At 38.6% G+C, this 19,367-nt stretch overlaps 1 pseudogene; it reads left to right on the top strand.

The window, feature by feature from the left end:
• The first annotated feature begins 474 nt into the window (after positions 1 to 474).
• LOC140596264 (protein GUCD1 pseudogene) overlaps positions 475 to 19,367 on the top strand; it is a 60,145-nt pseudogene continuing 41,252 nt past the window's right edge.

Raw genomic sequence — 19,367 nt, forward strand, 5'->3', positions numbered from 1 at the left:
ATTTGAAACAACAAGAAGACCATGATATATTTCCCCAAAGATTCCTTGCCCTCCAGCCAAAGACCACCAGGCACACACCTGTAGTTTAACACGCTGGATTTACTACTCATTGGAGTGAGGGAGGACGAACACCCTGGGGAACCACAGTGTGTCTCAGGAAGAGGGTGTTAGAAAGAACCTATTATGGCCTCCCTGCTTTGGTTGGGGAATTTGGGGGATTGGGTGCTCCTAAAACTCAGGGGCAATCCTATGTATCACAATAAACCGTCTTTAAAGGGAGGACAGACTAAAACTGATAAAGAAATAACATTCTGTCCAAGAGAGTATGTATACAATATTTTGTAGGTTGCACAGTGACCTTATTTCAGTCTGTGCTTAGATAATATTATGAAGGGACCTCATTTTGTCTTACTCTATCATGGTCACAGAGTGACCTTGTCTGATGTTGGTGTTCTGGGAAATTGCTTATGCCCAACAGAAGAACAATTTGGACTAGCTGTGTCAGGCCAGCTTCTGAAAAACCCTGAGGCCTAGCTTGAAGTGTCAGACCAGTTCCCAGATGTCAGGGGCTAGGTTTTTAATTTTTTCCCTTTCTCACACTTTTGTTTTACTGTAAAAAAAACCAGAGAATTGAAGATACTGCTCTTAAAATAATTTTTAAAGATATATAATGAGGTCAAAGACTCATTTTTTGGTGCCATCCTTACCCGTGAGATTTTTAGCAGAGGAGGAAAAACACCGTGTTTAATGAAGCTTAGATGCCAAGTGATAGAGGTAAGCAAGGATTATTTCTAATTTCAATTTTTAACTGAATCTTATTTTAATTCCCCTTTTTCCTACTTGGTACTTTATCAGTCTTTCTCCTTCTCTCTGGCTAAGTACAACCTTAGAAGAACCAGCTACCACCAGCAAGTTTAATCTTTCTAATTTGTGACATCTCCAGCAGGTTGCCTTTGGACTTGGTTGGCACCGTCGGCTCCTCTGGGTCTCTAGTCTACTGGCTCACACTGCAGATATTGTATTCACCAGCCTCCATAATCCCCAGAGACAATTTATTATAACAAATCTCTCTTTCCACACACACTCTCTCTCTCTCTCACACACACACACATACACACATACCCCTTCCCAGGGTCCTAAGACTTGCCCTAAGCATCCTCATTGACAAACCCAGAAGGATGAATGTGGCTGTGCACCCAGAACTATTGGTCCTCTCTAAATTTCTAAACTCACACTTTCACATCTTACCAAGTCACTGTCCCCAGCATAAATCAACACAGACTCATGTTCTTCCACGCCCGTGATGTGGAGTCCAACACACAGTTTCAAATACCAGCCTGACACTAGAATAGGCAAGTTACTCAAACACAGTGAGCCTCAGTTTTCTTATTTATAAAACTAGAGTTATATTAATAATTCATAAAGGGGCACCTGGGTGGCTCAGTCAGTTAAACGTCTGCCTTTGGCTCAGGTCATGATCCCAGGGTCCTTGAAGGAGCCCTGCATCAGGCTCCCTGCTCAGTGGGGAGTCTGCTTCTCTCTCTCCCTGCTGCTTGTGCTCTCTCTCTCTCTCACATACTTACTCTCAAATAAATAAATAAATAAAATCTTTATTATAAAAGGAAGAAAATCATGAATACATTTTAAGTTCTGCATGAGATAAGGCCTGTTGGACACAATCCAGGAAATGACCACTGCTATTATTATTACTGTTCTTATTACTGTTCTTATTATTAAAATTATTATGCTCACAGTCTCCATTCGCATCATACAATAGAGTGGCTGTATTTCATGTCCTTCAGACAATAACAGACAGTTCTCTGAAGTCATGTGGGCAAGGATTGTATGTTGCTAAATATAGATAGGTTTCATAAACTTTAAACACTGAAGTAGTGGTTGTATCCTTTTTGCTTGAGAATTCTATCCTAGGTGAGGCGCTAAAATAGCTGAATATAGACTAACCATAGTAGCAATGTTTTCTATGAAATATGATTCTGGATAATTCCTATTACACAGGAACAAACAAAACATTAAAATGATCATCAACCATTATTATGAAAGATTAGTTAATGGCTAACATATTTTTTTTTGATAAACAGACAAGTATAGCCTAAAATGGTTGCCCATCCAGATCATAAAAATATCTAGGGGTGCCTAGGTGGCTCTGTAGGTTAAGCTTCCTATCTCAGCTCAGGTCTGATCTCAAGGCCCTGGGATTGAGCCCCACATCAGGCTCCATCCACAGTGGGGAGTCTGCTTCTCCTTCTCCCTCTGCCCCTTTCCCCACTTGTGCTCTCTCTCTCAAATAAATAAAATCTTAAAAAAACATCTAAGTAATGCTTTAATAAACATCTGATTTGAACAATGTGATTTTCCAGGCATCTAGGTGCAAAAATGTATCTTTAACAATAACATGCAGTAGTCTTGTGCATTTGATTAAAAGAAAAATACACTAATAACATCACCTGACTGTTTTGTTTTGAAGTATAAAAGATTTAGGAATAAATATAATGAAAAAATGGGTTTTAAAATTTTATAATAGAACCCCCCCACTCCCCAACTTCTGTGACTACCAGAGAGCAAAATACTAATCTTGTATGAAATCATAGTCAGATTGCACATAGCATTCTATACAATTTTTCTGGTTGCAACACATAAAAGTAAGTTTTTAGAAGTACATAAATTTCAGCAGATGAAAATTCAATCAAGATGGCAACAAATTTCTTCAAAGTAACCCTCTGGAAGCAAGGTCTTCAATATTTTGAAGAAAAATTATTTCCAACCTTGAATTCTTTGTCAACTAAACAGAAGTGCAGAATTTTCACATGCACAAGTTCTCAAATATTTGCCTCCATTACATCCCTTGTAAGTATGCAATAGAAGTGCTCTACCAAAATAAGTGGGAGACAGCAAGAAACAGAAAGAAATGGGATCCAGAAACAGGGGATCAATAAGAGTGACTGAGGCTTAGTTAACACTGGTCTAAGTTGAAATAGAATGATGGAGGGCTCCAGTAAAACTATCTCCAGAAAAGAGACAAAATTAATAGATTACCAAAAGTATTTTCTCAGTACATATGTACTGAGAGGAAATTTGCATTTCCAGAAAATTAGTCATAAGTACATAAATTTTTAACGAGAAAAAAAAAGAAATTTCAGGAAATAGAACATTGTACCAGGAAGGATGTGTAATTATTTTCAATTCGTGGCTCAGATGTGAGTCTGATTTAATTGTAATGTCTATGCTCTGAATGTTGATCTAACCGTGCCAATAGACAGTAGTGGTGGAGAATTTCTTAATTAGTCTTGTAGAAGTGTTTTAATTTTTAATAATGGTTGAAATAATTAGTAAAAAATGTAAAGTGTCGCCCAAAGGGTTTAGTTCAGAATGTCTGGGTTTCTACTGATAAAAATTAAATAGATTTGATGTAGAGATCAAAACCACAGAACCTGGTCAGTCTGGCTCAGGGTGATTATGCCTTTTTAAATAAATCCATTCCGTATCATTTCTATGTAAAACACAGATTGATCTGTATTTTTATTTGCTTAAGGAAGCAGAAATTACTCAAATGATATATGCAATAAGGGGCTAATAGCCTCTAAATATAGGGGTTACAACTCAACACCAAAAAAATCAATCCTGCTTTAAAATTAGGCACAGGATCTGAATAGACATTTTTCCTTTTCCTTTTAATTTCTTTTTTTTAAGATTTTATTTATTCATTCATGATAGACACACAGAGAGAGGCAGAGACATAGGCAGAGGGAGAAGCAGGCTCCCTGTGGGAATCCCAGAATCCTGGGATCACGTCCTGAGCCAGGTGGAAGGCAGGGGCTCAACCACTGAGCCACCAAGGTACCACTGAATAGACATTTTTCCAAAGAAGACATATAGATGGTCAGCAGATACATGAAGAGACATACAACATAACTAATCATCAGGAAAATGCAAATCAAAACCACAATGGAGATATCACCTTACAACAGTCACAATGACTAGTGTTAAAATTTTAGACAAGAAATAGCAAGTGTTGATGAGGATGTGGAGAAAAGGGAACTCTCATGCACTGTTGGTGGGAATGTAAATTGGTGCAGCCGCTGTGGAAAACAGTATGGAGGTTCCTTAAAAAATTAAAAATAGACTATACGATTCAGTAATTACACTTCTGGGCATTTACCCAAAAACCCAAAAGTGCTAATTCAAAAAGGTATCTGCAACCCTATGTTTACTGTGGCATTATTTACAGTAGCCAAATATGGAAACAGCCTAAGTATCATCTATAGATGATAAAGAAAGTGGTGGTATATATACATATACAATAAAGTATTGCTCAGCCATAAAAATATAAAATCAAATCTTGTCATTTGGGACAACATGGATGGACAACATAGAGGGTATTCTGCGAAGTAAAATAAGTCATAGAGAGGAAGACAAATATTATATGATTTCACTTACATGCAAAATCTCAGGAACAAAACAGACAAAAACAGGAAAGAAAAAAAAAAGCCCTCCTAAATACAGAGAACAAATTGGTGGTTGCCAGAGGGGAAGGGGTTGGGGAAATGGGCAAAGTAGGTATAGGGGATTAAGTGCTACAAACTTCCAGTTATAAAATAAGTCAGTCATGGGGATGAAAAAAGTACAGCAAAGAAGTATAGTCAATAATATTGTAATAATGTTGTATGGTGACAGACAGTAACTACACTTAAAATGGTAAGCATTTTATAATATACATAAATGTTCAGTCACTATGTTGTACACCTAAAAAATGATATGGGAAGATGGAAAGTAAATGATTTATTTTCTCCATTTAATAGAGAAATGGAAATTTCTCTCCACAAAGAGCAAAAAGGGAAAAGAGGGGGAAGGATAAAAAGAAATACAGGCATTCAAAAATCTAAGTCTATCATGACCCCAGTAGCAGTAAGAACAGGAGGACATTTTTTTCTAATAAAAATATATTTTTTAAAAAAGGGGGGGCAAAAAAAAATAAAAAAGGGGGGGCAGCCCTGGTGGCACTGCGGTTTAGCGCCGCTTGCAGCCCAGGGCGTGATCCTGGAGACCCTGGATCGAGTCCCACGTCGGGTTCTCTGCATGGAGCCTGCTTCTCCCTCTCTCTGTGTCTCTGCCTCTCATTCTCTCTCTGTGTCTCTATGAATAAATAAATAAAATCTTTAAAAAAAAAGGAAGCAGAAATTAATTTTAGGTTATATCTCATCATCCACCAGGGCCCCTTGTTTTTGCCTTTGGATTGCTTTGTTCTTTTCTACGTATCTGATACAGTTTCACGTAGAGTAGTTTATTATGTGATTTTTTTTTTTTACTTTTTAATTCTAACCCGGCATCAATGGTATTGTTTAAGCATATGTAAATAGAAAGTTCATTTGCATATTTAAGCACCACTGAGCCAGGATATATAAACACAAACACCAAGTTCTTTTGTCAATATCAACTTGCATAAAATTAGAGACACAGATAAGCTGTTTATTTAGAAGCATAACCAGTAATCCTGAGGACACTCTGGGTGCTTGTCCTTTGGTACAAGTAGAGAAATTAGTAAAAATGCCCGCACTTGAGGTTTTGTAATTTCATATTGCAATATGAAAGTTTAGCCATGCAAGAATATTCATATTCTAGGATTAGCATAGGAGGCAAAGAACAGAGAAAAACCTATTTGCATGATGGAACAAGTCACAACTCTGAATTTGCATAGGCAGGCCTAGCCTCAAAGGTAGATATAGTCAATAATTAATTACCCATGTGATACGATTCACACCATTCACCCACAGTAGTCCTCTATCCAGCAGTGTAGAAAAAATCCACAGCTAGCAATTCAGAATTGAATGTTATTATATCACCTATGAGAAAATCTTTCTAAAAACGAGATGGGTTCCATGATTATTAGAAATTGTGCATTCTTTCTTTAGCTTTATTTCTTCTCTGACATGAAAGATGGGTCGGCAACATGGGAGTTCGGGGATTGAGACTCTGATATGTAGGAAAGGACAAGAGGATAGCAAAAATAGGGGAAAGAAAGGAAAGTCTAGGACGTTAATAATAAATTTTCCCTAATTTCATGATTTTTGTCTCCAGTTCTGATCAAACACGATCTCAAAACATGATAATAAATCATTCCAAGAGAGATCATAAGGTCAGTGGCATTATGATACAGACCTATTCTAAAAAGAAATCATTTGAAGGCTTGATAGTTGTAAGGTGGTTGGCTGCACACAGAGTCAATCATCAGGAAGTCTTAAGTGGGTTGTATTTTCTTCCCATGTCCCTCCATTCTACGTCCCCTCTCAACACACATCCCACAGATATTTTGAACCCTGTTTCCCATACCCTGAAGTTACAACTGTGCCAGACTGAACTAATCCCCTAAAATACAACGTTTCTTCTTCATTTTTTTATTAGTTCGAATCTGATATGTTCTTCCAAGTTTAGGTCCGTTTCAATTTCCTTTGAGACAGGCAAAGCTGGTTTCAGAGAATTAAGCATTGTACACTGTCTTGCATTGTACACTGCTAATTTCACTTGTGTGAGCCTCTCCAACTTCCCATGGTTACGTTCTTGTGGGTGAAATGATGTATTCTCCAAAGCTATGGGGATCTGAATCTTCAAATCTCGTGTGAATTTCAAATGTCTTATCCCATTCTACTCTATAAATACATTCACCTTTGTCAGATTATGTGTTCCAATCACAAGTTTGGAAAATATGGTTATGATACTCATTAGTGCCCAAGAATACTGATTTTCTACCCCTCTGTATGAACACAAGTATCTACCAAAGTTCTAAACATGCCCTCTTATTGTTTGTAATCCTTCTCTCTCTTGACTCTTTCCTAAGATTTTCGATTGGGTCCTCTACTCAAGGATTAACTAACCTCCAGACATGCTCAACTTTATCACTGAACATTTAATCCTCTTTGTTCTTATTTTTTTTAAAGATTTTATTTATTATTCATGAGAGACACACACACACACACACACAGAGAGAGAGAGAGAGAGAGGCAGAGAGACAGGCAGAGGGAGAAGCAGGCTCCATGCAGGAAGCCCAATGTGGGACTCGATCCTGGGACTCCAGGATCACGCCCTGGGTCGAAGGCAGGTGCTAAACCATTGAGCCACCCAGGGATCCCCTTCCTCTTTGTTCTTAAAAGAAGATTCTCCCCCTCCCTCATCACTCTTGTTGGATCCTGCATGTCATCCCATTTCCCATATGCGACAGAGCACAGAGCAGTGTGTGTAGCTGTGATGGGGCCAGGATTATAGAAGCGTTTGTTTGCTCTCTTTCCATTGTAGCATTTAAACCACTACTCTTCCACTGCCTAGATGTAAAAACATCCTGGGAAGGCTACTGAAGTGAGCCAAATTCCACATGTATAGGATCCGCTAAATTAAAAAAAGTTGACTGACTTCATAAGGCAATATTTTCAACCATAATTTCAACTATAATGATTAGCAGGTAATGTCACTTGAGTTTTATTACATAAACCAGAACTCTTAGATGGCCTGTGAATAGGTGAAATTAAGTTATTAACTTATTGGAATATGGTTATAGACATAAATCAAATGGGGATAGATGCATGGTACAAAATGGATATAATCTTTAGTTTTTCAGGAAAATATCGGGTATATGTACATTTTTAACTTGAAGGTACTATTCTAAATCAGGGTTTATATAAATTAAATAAATGTTAGAAAGATGGTTAATTAAAGTATTAATAACATAATTCACTTTGCATTGCAGTTTGCAAAGTTCAAAAGGATGGTTTAATTAAATCTAAATTCAATTTATTTTCATGAAAATTACGTTTTGACCATTTCCGTGATATTTAAGAGATGAGACAAAATCATATTAATCTATTTAAGAAACTAATTGCATTTGAATAATTATGTTTTAATAAACGAATAAGCACCATCTATGCGGCTGAAAATCTTGATCAAAACTGGTATCATTCTGAGTGTCTCAGAAATATGGCTCATTATCTCTCTGCAATCCTCCTTACAGACAGTTTCTATTGGAAATCGTCACTTTGTAAGAAAAAAATGTCCCCTGCATCCTCCTGAATTTCATAGTAAGTTTTCTTTAATACCTATCCTACTTTGGGTTCCCGCAGAAGCAGAAGCAGTCCCAGGGATTAGTGTGTAAGTGGTTCACGAGAGAAACGATCCCCCAGGGAGTATCAGTAAAGAAGTGAAACAGGTAAAGGAAGAATGTCAATACTGTGTTTTAATTAGCAGGTCGGGGTGTGGGTAACTAGTGTTCCGTCTTCCTAGGGACCTCTGAGAATGATTCATTTAAGGTGCTCCATGCAAGGGAGAGGAAGCAGGGGTGCTCATTCTTCCAGTTCCCGGCTATTGTTGGCTTAGGGTTGTATTAGTTTACCACGGCTGATTTTAAAAGCATCACAAAAGTCATATTATCTTGCTTGTTATTATGATGCCTAAGGTTATGATCATCAATCATCTTCCAGGTCTGTTAGTCGGGAGTCCACGGTGAATCGCGGTTCGGTAAAACCACAATGTCACTGATTTTTATATTCCCCAAATGAATGAGACCATATAATGTTAGTGAAAGGGAATAAAGAGAAAGGAGAGAAAATGAGTGGGAACTATCAGAGAGGGAGACAGAACATGAGGGACACCTAACTCTGGGAAACGAACAAGGGGTGGTGGAGGGGAAGTGGTCGGGGGGATGGGGTGACTGGGTGACGGGCACTGAGGGGGGCACTTGGCGGGATGAGCACTGGGTGTTACGCAATATGTTGGCAAACTGAACTCCAACAAAAAATTTTTAAATAAAAATAAAATAAAACCACAATGTCAGCCAGCGGCATTTCCCTCAGGAGGCCCTAGGGGCGAACATACTTCCTTGCATTCTCCAATTCTGGAGGCTTCCTGTGCCTCACAGTGCCCTTCCTTCAACTTCGAAGCCAGCAACGTTAAGCGAAGTCCTTCTCACGGACCATCTGCCTGGCTCTCCCTCTTCTGCCTCCCACTTCCATCACCCAGATAATTCAGGATGATCTTCCTAAAGCAAGGTTGTCTGATTGGAAACCTTGGATTTTTCTTATTGTGTGTTACCTGACAGAGTCGCAGTTTCCTAGAGTGAAGCTGCGGGCATCAGCAGGGGGCCCGTATGCTCCCTTCCAGAAGGTCTGTTTCCCAGCATTACATCCCCAGGCTCCTGGCCACACAGGAAGTCCTCCCGCAGAGAGTTAGGGCAGCTTGCAGCCGACGCTCCTTGGCATAGAAGGGAAGCCTATGCCTGGGGCACCAGCCTTCTCTGGCATAAATTCCTTGCCGTGATCGATCTTTTCAAGGAACACACTGTTTCACGTGTGGCCTTCTCAAACAGATACTGTTAATATCATGGCCCACGGACTTAATGACCTATATTGTTAGCCACCGAGTTATTATGGCCTCTGCCTCTTCTCCGCCGACTTTCAGGTGCCACCGCATAGCAGGAAAGAACTGGAACCCTGGCACCAGATGGTGCTTCAATCCTAGTTCTTTTACATACTTGGCAGTGCAGCTGGACAAGGTACTTACCATCCCCGTGTCTGTTTTCTCATCTATAAAGTGTCAATAATGCTTTCCTAATAAGGAAGCTGTGACAATTACAGAACATAATATATAAACAGAACTTAGATCACTCCCTGTGTTTAGCAAGAGCTATATGAGTATTTGCTGCTGCTGCTGCTGCTGCTGATGATGATGATCTGTTCATCTAAAGCACATTGCTCCTTATTTACCTTTCTCCCCCTCCCCCCCCAACTCCTGGTCCTTTCATTTGCTTGGATGACTTGAAAACCCATTAACCACTCACAGGCCCTTGACTCCCCAAACATTCACATGAGCTAGATTTTACTAACCCATTTCCATGGTGACGTCCTGAATTCTGATCCTACTCTCTGACCACCAACTTCTCTTTTTCCAGCTCATTCCTTCCCATTATACCTGCTTTATGAAACTACTGTGATTTTCTGTCACATTTTTTCAACTCTCAGTTCATTAGCTCTCAACTCAGTAGACTTTTTCCCAGCCTCGATCCAATGGCCGATCACTGAAGTATTCTCTGACCAGCACCCTTAGTTCTTTCTAAGCACCCTTACGGATCATCACATTTGGAGCAATCTTAAAATTAGTCTTCTCTGCTTCTGTATCAGAGCTTGGGTGTTGATGGCTGCACAAATGTTCAGATTAGTTTCTCTGCAAAATATTTTACTAAGTGAAAGAAGCCAATCTGAAAAGTCTCCGTACTGTATGTTTCCAACTGGGTGACATTCCAGAAAAGACAAAACTATGGAGACAGTAAAAAGATCAGTGATTTCTAGGAATTAAGAGGAAGGGAGGGATAAATAGGCAGAGCACAGAAGATCTTTAGGACCAGCGAAACAACTCTGTATGATACTATAGTGGAAGATATATGTCATTATATATTTGTCCAAACCCATAGGATGTACACCACCAACACCCTAATGCAAGCTATGGACTTTGGGTGACAATGATGTGTCAATGTAGGTTTAGCAGCTGAGCAACTGTGACAAATGTACTCTGGTGGCAGATGCTGAAAATGGGAGAGGCTATGCATAGGTGGAGGCACAGAGTATATGGGAAATCTCTACATCTTAATACTCTTTTGAACCTAAACTGCCCTTAAAAAATAGAATGTATCAAAAACATTGCTTGTTGAAACATTTTTTTATGATGGGTGCTGTAAAATTCATGTCAGAAAGCTCCTACACCTCATTAGTCTTGGTGTTGGTGTCTGTTTATTAACTTTCCTCATTCACATTGCCATTTTTTGGATCTTTGTACTATAGGTAAATTTCTCTTGTATCCTGAGTGTTTTGTATATAATAATTATGAGGCTCTGGATCCTATTGTTTCTCCTATTTCAGCGGGCAGTTACTGCGCGATGTAGCTTGAAGGCCAGGGTGGAGGCTCAGCCTACTTCTTGGCCCTGTTGCTATGAGACAGGAGGTGAAGTATGGTGGTGACTGGCCCACTTCACGTCACTTCATCTCATTAAGTTTCTTTATGCCCATTGGGAATGGAGGCTCTGATCACTGCTGGTCTGTGTTGACACTCCATGGCTTGGGAATTGGAGGACCACTGTCTTTTGCCCGGTGGCAGATTGAAGTTTAGTCCCATGCTTGACTGCGCTTACCACTGGTTGGGGAATGAGAACACTGCTACTGACTTTTGTCAGGGTTGGGGATAGAGTGGAGGATCAATTACTCCCCACTTGGCCCTACTGAAACCACGGGAGAGTAGTGTGTGGTTTTTCTGTTGACTGGATGGCTGGAGTACTGTGAGAGCTGCAAAAACTTTGTTGTTATTGGGTCAAGCTTTTTCTGGTCCTTGTATTAGAAGGAACAGATGTTTCTTGGATCATGTTTTTTTGGCCTGGGCTTGTTGGCAGTTTCAGGTTGGAGGATTCCATAGCACCTTTTCTTTGATATATGGGAGGCAATAGGAAAACCCAGAGAACTCAGGACCATGTCACTCCTCAAGTCCCCATGTCCTTAGGCAGACAATCTACGTTTTCCAACTTTCAGAATCTCCCCGTGCTTGTTTATTAATAGTAAGATGAAAAACATGGGAGGAATAGGGATGCTCCATCTTAGCAGAAATGGGTATCCCATTCCATGGAAGTTTTGTATATTTATTTATTTATTTATTTATTTATTTATTTAGATATTTTTAAAAGATTTTTATTTATGTGAGAGAGCAAGAGAGAGAGGGAAAGAGCAAGCACAAGCAGGGGGAGAGGCAGAGGGAGAAGCATACTCCCCACTGAACAGGGAGCCTGACACAGGGATCATGATCTGAGCTGAAGGCAGACCCTTAACCAACTAAACCACCCAGGTGCCCCTCATTCCATAATATTTTATTTTATTTTATTATTTTATTTTATTATGACTTTATTTATTTATTTGACAGAGAGAGAGAGAGAGAGCACAAGCAGAAGGAGAGGGAGAAGTAGGCTCCCCGAGGAGCAAGGAGCCCTATGTGGGACTGGGATCATGACCTGATACAAAGGCAGACACTTAACCAACTGAGCCACCCAGGCACCTTGCATTCCCTAGTATTTTAATTAACAAATTTATTTACTGAATAACTGCTGGATGCAAAACATCATGCAGGTGATATGAAGAAATTTAAGAATGCTAAGCCATATCCAATCCCTCTAGAAGTTTACAATATATGTAGTTGAATAGAACATAGTGACATAAAATGGAATACAAGTTTTATATAATAAAGATTCCTAGTAGTATAAAATGTTAAAACTATCAAAGTCAAAAGAGTTCAGTGTCGGATGAGGTAGACAAGAGGGAAAGTAAAATTTAAGCTAAGGATCATTACATTAAAAACAATTTCATTAAAAAAAAAAGCTACTGATGTTTTTAAAGGAGTTTGGGGTTTCCTGCTATCCAATCATTATGTTATTTTCTTACTGATTTGCTTGTTGGTTGAGTGGCGAAAATGGCCGAGGTGGGAGACAAAAACAAATCTAGGAAAGAGAAAGGATTTCATCCCGCATCTCCAATTTACTCTTTGATTTGGAGGACACTACCATTACATGAAGCATTCTATTTCCATGTAGTGATGCCTGCCAGTTCCCGGTATAGCCTTTCCTACTGACTTCCCTCCCTGCCTTCCTGTTTCCTTCCCTTTCCCTCCTTTCTTTCTTATTTGTATATTCATTCAGTGCACATTTGCTGAGCTTTTTAAAAAAATATTTGATTTATTTATTCACGAGAGACACACAGAGAGAGGCAGAGACACAGGAAGAGGAAGAAGCAGTCTCCATGCAGGGAGCCCAATGAGGGACTCGTTCCTGGATCCCAGGATCACGCCCTGAGCCAAAGGCAGATGCTCAACCTCTGAGCCACCCCAGGTGCCTCCCCTGCTTTTTTATTTTTGGTACCAGACAATATCACAGGTATAGCGTCTAAGATACTTCTTTCTTGGAGTTTGTTGTCTAGAAAAAGGCATTAGCAGAACACAGAATTAGCCACAATGCCAAATAATATGTTTCTACAATACCATCTAAGCAGTATAGGCAATACATGCAGTAGTAGGGTTTTTTGGGAGAACTATTGCTGTTTTCTATGATACCTTCTGAAAGATCATAGATTTTAACTGGCATATTCTCCACTTGCATTTCTCCCCACCACCCTTCTTAGCCACTCAGCCCCACCTCTCATATCCATACTTAAATTTGCATTCCAAATGAAGATTAGTAATCAAGCATGGCCTGTAAATTCAACCCCATGTTTCAGCAGCCAAGCTAAACAGTTTCTGGAACACTATAGAAGGAAGATCACGGGATACTGAAGGCAAGGTGATCAAAGCTTTTTTCCAAGAAAAGACGGGAGAAATGAAGGGATACATTTTAGCATCATCCCAAATTAATTTAGAATTTTTCACTTTATAGCCCAATCACTCAAGTATTAAAAAACCCTTCTATAAAAATTTGGTATGAAATGTTCCATTCAGCCCAGCAGTGAAATTTTTTCTTGTATTTGAGAAAAAGTGAAAAGAAAAACAACAGATGTTGAATTATAGGAATAAGAATTTTAGATGGTTTATTTTCTTTGGAATTCATGTAACTTTAGGACAGACCCATTTATTTAAATTACATTTTACAGATGGGTTGTCTGTGAAGAGATTCCTCCTGGGAGTGGAAAAAAGTAAAAAGAAAAAAAAAAGAAGGAAAACCTGAGTTCTGCTATGGTTCTTCATGTCTTTGAGCAAAATCCTCCTTATGAATAGATTGTTTTCTTTAGCCTACACTTCTACGAAAAATGTCAGGGTCTTGCCCCCATCCTGAGCGCACATAGCCTGCCTCTCTAATACCCAGCAGAATCAAAGTCTCTCTGCTTTTGGCAATCAAGTTTCCTTCTAGGTAGGTTCTTCCTGTCATTCTCTGTATGGGCTGCTTCTTCCATGACAGTCAAGTTCATTTTAGGAAGAAAACACCCTGCATGTCTCCTGTAACAAACCTTCTTTCCTTATTTTTTTAAAGATTGATTTGTATTTACCTGAAAGAGAGAGAGCACAGAGGGAGAGGGAGAAGCAGACCCCTGCTGAGCAGGAAGCCTGACATGGGGCTTGATCCCAGGACCCTGAGATCATGACCTGAGTCGAAGGCAGACACTTAACAAACTGAGTCACCAAGGCACCCCTCGTTCCCCATTTTTTTAAAGAAATTTGTGGTTGATCTTGCTTTCAAGATGGAATTTGCTGGAGGTAATTGTATAAATTGTACAAATTCCAATCATATTTCCTCACGATTGTTTCTTCCTATGTTTATTTTTTTGTGTGTGTGTTCTAATATTTTTATTTGTCTTCTTTGGTGAGGCTCAATCCCATGACCCTGAGATCATGACCAGAGCCAAAACCAAGAGTCAGATGCTTAACTGACTGAGCCACCCAGAGGTCCCCCACACCCTGCAACCCTTTCTTTTGATTCCACTTTATGATTCTCACCAATACATTTCTCCCTGTGGTAATTTGACTTAAGTATGATATATACTTCCACTTAATAACTGAGATTTTTAGATCCAGTATCTGAAAGACTGGTCTTTTCTCACATCTTGAAGGGTCTATAGAGCCTCTTTCAGGAATCTTTGGCCTCAGCAACAAAATTGTATTTTAACCAATCTGTCTCTGTCTTTTCAAGCTCATTTATTCTCATAGATTTGCTTAATTTCTTTAGTTTAAGTTATATTTCTAACCAGCATTTATTCTAAATTATTTCCTTCTCATTTCCTCTCCTCTAATTATATAACATGTTTATTTCAAAATATTAAAACTGTTCATTAAAATATAATAGACTGAATATGTACAATAGGCCAGACTATATATAAAAATAAAATTCTGGGACATCTGGGTGGCTCAGTCAGTTAAGCAACCAACTCTTGACTTGGTCAGGTCATGATCTCAGGGTCCTGGGATCAAGTCCCATATTGGGCTCGATGCTCAACAGGGAGTCTGCTTAAAGATTCTGTGTGTGTGTGTGTATGTGTATCTCTTTCTCTCAAATAAATAAATATTTTTAAAAAATAGAACTCAGATTCACAATCTGCATCATCAGCCTAGGGAAACAGCCCATTATCTACAGAAATCATCCCAGGAAGCCAGCATGCTATCTAAAAGTCAGACCTGTAGGAAATTGGGTCACTATCTATAACAACCAGTTCAGGAAGCTGAATATTGATCCCTATAAGAGTTGACCCCAGAGGGCCATAACTTGATTAATAACTGGCAGCTTCCCTAATCTTTGTCTCAGTTTCCAACTGAGGACCAACCAGAGAAAGCCAAATATGTATTCCCTAACCAATCACATGTGATGCCAGGCTTCTAGTTAGCCCACTTATGGCTTCCCCATGGCCATGGCCTCCAATCAGGGCATACTTGAAGCTGTCTCTTTTTTCTACTTAGAAAGCTTTCTCACAGCCCTCCCTGACTTGGAGTCTCTGCCAAAGCATAAATGGTGGTGGCTGAATCTCTTACTATATAACAAGCCCTGAGCAAACAACATTCACTTGTTCTCATTTGGTTGGTCTTCATTTATTTATATAACATTTTGCAAGGCCCCAAGGTCAGGCAGAGTGGAGGGTTATGGGTCTTTTCAGGTCTTTCTCAGACATGTGCCCAACCCTGAATAATTATACAGCCTTTTAGTTCTTCAAAAACTCACTGAAGTTTTTCAAAGGTCCTCATGGACACTGTATTCCTCCTCAGATCTTCCTTTTAGGTTTTTGGTCAGGCTCTTGTTTGTCCCAGCTGCAATGTCACACATCATTGCCCCTGACTATTTTCACCAAACCCCAGTGGTAATGCTTTCCCCAAGAAGTGAACTTTTGGTTCAATTCAAATAATGAAAAGGCCCTGTGATTAGGGCTTTTCTAGGGAGATGTGAGACAGGTGAAATAGGGACCATTCTCTGGGAATGGGGCTTTTCAAGAGGCTCTAGATCAAGTCATCTCCCTTTGTGGCTATAAGGCTGCTGGTTTTCACAGTGATTGTGAACTGGGGATGATGGAAGGCTGCTTTTTTTTCAGGGTTGCCACTGAGCTGAGGAGAGGGACTTGGAGTAGTCTAACTCAAAATGCCTCAAATCCTGCTATTCTCATGGAGGTCCTCCAGTTTTCTTGAAAATATCCTGCTGAGATTTTTGAAAGCCTTTTTTAAAATTTCCAGAGTTCTGAAAAAAGTTGATTTAGACCATTTTGGGGAGTCAGTGTCTTCATTGCTTTTATAGAGGATTATATTTATAGAAGTCCTCAATCCACCATTCCAGAAGTCCTCACATTTTTGCTGAACACTGATAGACGTGGTTTGCTTTTATTTTTCCTTTTGTTAGAATTTTGGCCCTTCTATTTAAGAGTGAGAATGACCTCTGATTTTCCTTTTCCTAAACTGTTCATGTCCCATTTTTGCAATTAAGTTTACATTAGCGTCATACAGAAAATACTATCTTTCTCCAGGTAGGATTTTCTTTAAGATCTAGCAAGCAGCTAGAAATGGATCAGATTATCTTAATCCAATAAGGAATTGAGATACTTTGAGGATAAGTTCAGTTTGTAAGTGTGGTGTATTTCTAGCTCTCCCTAACTCTGCTAATAGAGTTCTCTGAGGTCCCAGTTGATAGTCTGGGCTGTTTCCTAGGACCCAGGAACCGTCAGGTGCCATCATCACTATTTTTTTTTCATCCTTAGTACTATGAAGACAGTCAATAGCTATGCTTAGCTTTTCAATTTATTAGCAGCTGCTATCTGCTTGGCTTTTCTCTTTCTTGTTCTATGTCACTTAGAAATTATTGAATGTCTGGAGAAGAAAAGTTGCTCAGAATGTCTGGCTCACTTTGTTGTGTTTTCTTCCTTTCCTTAATTTTAGTCTGGTAAATCCTGAGCCTTTTCAAAACTGGAAACTCCCACTTTTTTGGTCTTTCCTCTGCTTTTTTGCCTCTTAAGAACAACTTCCCACACGATGTTGGGTTAACATCTCAAAGGGAGAGAAAACAAATTTTCTGGTGTTTCTTTATAGAAGGAAACTAATCGCATCACAAGATCCCCACCCTCATGACATCCTGCAGACCTAATTACCTTCCAAAGGCCTATCTCCAAATACCATCCCATTGGAAGTTAGAGCCTCAACACAGAAATTCTGCAAGGACACAATCTAGTCTGTAGGCCCATATTTTCTCCCACCCCTAGCCACCACCCATTCTGTCTCAAGGTTTCCTTTCACACTTTAGTCTGCATTTTCTAGAATTTTATATAAATTTATTCATAAAGTCTGTACTTTTTAATGGTTGTTTTATTTGTTCCACTCTGTATAATTATTTTGAGATTCATCCATGTTGTGGGTATCAATAGTTCATTCTCTTATATTACTGAAGAGTATTCCATTATGTGACTATACCATGGATTGTTGTTTGTTGATTTGTTGATTTGATGAACATCTGGATTATTTCTAATTTGGGTCTTTTAAAATGAAGCTGCTATAAATATTTTTGTATATCAATTTTTGTGGGAATATATATCTTCATCTCGAGCAAATAACTAGGAATAGAAAGACTGGATCATATGGTAGGTATAAGTCTAACCTAAAACAGTTCTGTCAAACCTTTTTCCAATGTGGTTGCATCATTTTAATTCCTACCAGCAGTGTTTGAAACTAGGTAGGGTCAATCATTTGAATTTTAGCAAGTCTAATATATGAGTAATGGTATTGTATTGTGGTTTTATTATGCATCCCTTAATGACGATTAATGTTGATCAACTTTTCATGTGCCTTTTCCACTCAACAGGTTTTTTTTATTAAGTGTCTATTAAACGTCTTACCTATTTTTAATTATTTTCTTATTATTGAGTTTTGAGAGTGCACACTGTGTTCTGGATAGAAGTCCTGTAGTAAACATGACTCAAATATTTTATCTTAGTCAGTGGCTTGCATTTTCATTCTTTTTTTTAAGATTTTATTTTTTTTATTCATGAGAGACATAGAGAGGCAGAGACAGGCAGAGGGAGAAGCAGGCTCCCTTCAGGGAGTCTGATGTGGGACTCGATCCCAAGACCCTGGAATCATGACCAGAGCCAAAGGCAGATGCTCAACCACTGAGGCACCCAGGTGCCCCTTGTGTTTTCATTCTTAATAGTGGTCCTTCAGGATAAGAGTTTTTTTATTTTGACAAAGTAAAACCTAGCCAATTCATTCTCTTATAGATGGACTATTGGTGTTGAGCCCTCCTGCAAAATTTAACTTAATGCAGACTCATACACACACAAATTCTGTGCTTTCTTCCAGAATTTGTACACATGTAGGGTTTACATTAGGATGTATGATCCATATTGGATTAATTTCTGTATTTGCTTTGAAGTATGGATTGAACTTCCTTTTTATAAGCAAATGGATATCTGATTTCCAGTTCTATCTGTGGAACTATTCTTTTTCTACTAACTTCCCTTCTCACCTGTGTCAAAGATTAGTTTTCCATATATGTATGGGTCTATTTCTGGACAGTAAATTCTCTTTCACTGGCCTATTTGTCTCTATTTGTATCAACATTTGTATCATTGATTAATGTGATTTTATAATATGTCTTGAAATTAGGTAACATTGGTTCTCAATATTTGTTCTTTCTCAAAGTTTTTTTGACTATTCCAACTTCTCTGGACTTTCACATGACTTGAGGAATGTCACTTTCTAGAAAAAAAAGAGTTAAGGTATTTTTATTTGAATTACATTAAATCTAGTGATCCATTTGAGGACAATTGATATTGAATACCCAGCTTGCCAGTCAATGAAGAAATTATATCTTTCCATTTATTTAGGCCTTCCTTTATTTCCTTTAGCAAGGTTCTGTCATTTTTAGCATAAACGTTTTTCAAGTCTTTTGTCAAGTTTATTGCCAAATAGTTCATATTCTCGAAGGTCTTTTAGATGATTTTTCTTTCAGTTTGCCATTGTTTATTGCTAGAATGTAGAAATAAATTGTTTCTTATATGTTGATTTTGTATCCTACAACCTTGCTAAATTCATTATTTCTATCAGCTTTGTTGTAAATTCTGTAACATTATCTACATAAATGATCATTATGGACATTATATCATGAAATATTTTTCCTGTGCCTCCAAAGGAGGGGAGGCACAGAAAAAATAATGTATTTCTTATTTATTTATTTATTTATTTATTTATTATTTATTATTGTATTTTGTATGTGTTTATGTTGTATTGTACATCAGGCTCTTGAAGTTATCCTTCAGCTAACTGAGGCCATTTTCTTTGCTTTCAATACTTTTTTTCTCTGTTTCATTTCTAGTTTTTTCTATCATGGTGTC

Source organism: Vulpes vulpes, chromosome X (assembly GCF_048418805.1).
Source record: "Vulpes vulpes isolate BD-2025 chromosome X, VulVul3, whole genome shotgun sequence".
Lineage (NCBI taxonomy): Eukaryota > Metazoa > Chordata > Mammalia > Carnivora > Canidae > Vulpes > Vulpes vulpes.